Below are 1,929 nucleotides of genomic sequence, written 5' to 3' on the forward strand. Positions count from 1 at the left end.
TGTGTGTGTGTGTGTGTGTGTGTGTGTGTGTGTGTGTGTGTGTGTGTGTGTGTGTGTGTGTGTGTGTGTGTGTATAGATATGTTTAAGAGTGTGCCTAAGTAAATATATACATATATATATATATATATATTCATGGATATACATGTGCGTGTATCTGAGTGTACCTAAATCAGAAATAGGCAGTATGTAGTGAGACACACAACCAAAGATCAAGCTCAATAGTGGGCCCACACTCCACTCTAGTATTCACAGTAATATGACATGGGGCATCAACCTCAGGGTAACAATGAGTGCGGTAACTATTTTTTGTTTAATTATATATTTCTCTGTGTGTGTATGTAGATTCATTCACAGGTGTATGAATATGTATTTATATATATATATGTATGTGTATAAGTGCGAGTGGGAACTTATATAATTGTAGGTTGAAACAACTGACAGTAAATTTGAAGTCTGTGTTTATTTGCCATCATAACACAATTTTGTGATGGCACATAGGCCAAAACTTTGAAGTTACTGTCAACTTTTTTGTGAAAAATAATATAAATATGGTACTCTACGAGCAAGTATTCAGTGGTCCTCAATTTAATATATCGATCAACTATTTCTATATTACTTTTCATTCGAAAATATACTTTCATACACACACATGTGCACATATGCATATATATATATATATATATATATATATATATATATATATATTACACATGCACATAAACTTATATATACATATATAGTATACAAATGCACACATATACAATAGTGGTAAGCTATAGAATGAGTACCTGACACCACATTTAGTGTTTATTTGTGGCTTAACACTGCAACTATTGGTTTTACATGAAAATTTTGAGTTTTGCCGCATGAAACCAATGGTAACATTGTTAATGTTAAGATAATCATCTAGTCTATTTGCAGAATGCTAGTACATGAGAAATCACAAGAAAAACCGAGAAGCCGGTTGATGCAAAAAATGAAAGGTTGAATAATTCTTTTTACATCCAAGAATTCCACTGCACTACTAAATTCCAGATCTGAAGTTTTCAGCAAATGCAAGTATATGGACAAATTTCTGTTAGTGAACTGGAGAACACCACCCTCTCTGGATTGAGCAGCTGTTTTGCAGATTTTGGGCCCTCCTTTCCATTGAATTATTCAACATCAATCTTCGCATTTTTTTCTCATGTACAAGCATCCTGATTTTCATAGAGAACAGACCAAGTACTCAGAGATTGAAGACAGCTTGGAGACACAGGGTGTATTATAAAAACTTGATTAGGCACATGTCTTCAAAGCAAGAAACTATTAGTAGCTCATATTTTTAAACTGTGTACATTGAATGATATTTATCTCTAATTGGATAAAATATGTTTTTTCTTGATCTTATCTTAACAGAAGAGTAAACTATAAATATATATACATATATTTACATACATATACACTTGGGTGTGTGTATATTCTCTTATTCTTTTACTTGTTTCAGTCATTTAACTGCAGCCATGCTGGAGCATTGCCTTAAAGGGTTTTAGTTGAACAAATCAACCCTAGGACTTATTTTAAGCCTAGTATTTATTCTATTGGTGTCTATTGCTGAACCACTAAGTTATGAGGAGGTAGACAGACCAACACCAATCATCAAGTGGTGAAGGGGGGGGGGACAGACATGAACACAAAGACACACACATGTATGTATGTATGTATGTATATATATATAGCTGGCCGCCTACACATTTTTCTGCAAAATAGGGGTAGCTTATTCTGTTCAGGCTATATTATTAGCATTATCCTACATTTGAGAATTTAAAATCACTTCTGTAACTTTCTAAGACATCTCAACGCTTCTAAAAGCAAACTTCGTTTGTTTGTTTACGTTCATCGTAATTTGAATTTAATATATATATATGTATATATATATATATATATAT

General features: G+C 32.7%; 1 protein-coding gene and 1 long non-coding RNA gene across 5 annotated transcripts in view; one reads left to right on the forward strand and one right to left on the reverse strand.

Moving 5' to 3' along the window:
- LOC106868391 (low-density lipoprotein receptor class A domain-containing protein 4) overlaps nt 1-1,929 on the reverse strand; it is a 149,328-nt gene that overhangs the window by 108,321 nt on the left and 39,078 nt on the right. The gene's annotated exons all lie outside the window — the stretch shown is intronic.
- The window catches only part of LOC128248722 (uncharacterized), a 15,519-nt gene continuing 13,671 nt past the window's right edge, over nt 82-1,929 (forward strand). Inside the window, exon 1 of the long non-coding RNA XR_008264891.1 lies at nt 82-296. This is a non-coding gene — a long non-coding RNA (uncharacterized LOC128248722). The remainder of the gene's footprint in view (nt 297-1,929) is intronic.

Source organism: Octopus bimaculoides, chromosome 1, assembly GCF_001194135.2.
Source record: "Octopus bimaculoides isolate UCB-OBI-ISO-001 chromosome 1, ASM119413v2, whole genome shotgun sequence".
Lineage (NCBI taxonomy): Eukaryota > Metazoa > Mollusca > Cephalopoda > Octopoda > Octopodidae > Octopus > Octopus bimaculoides.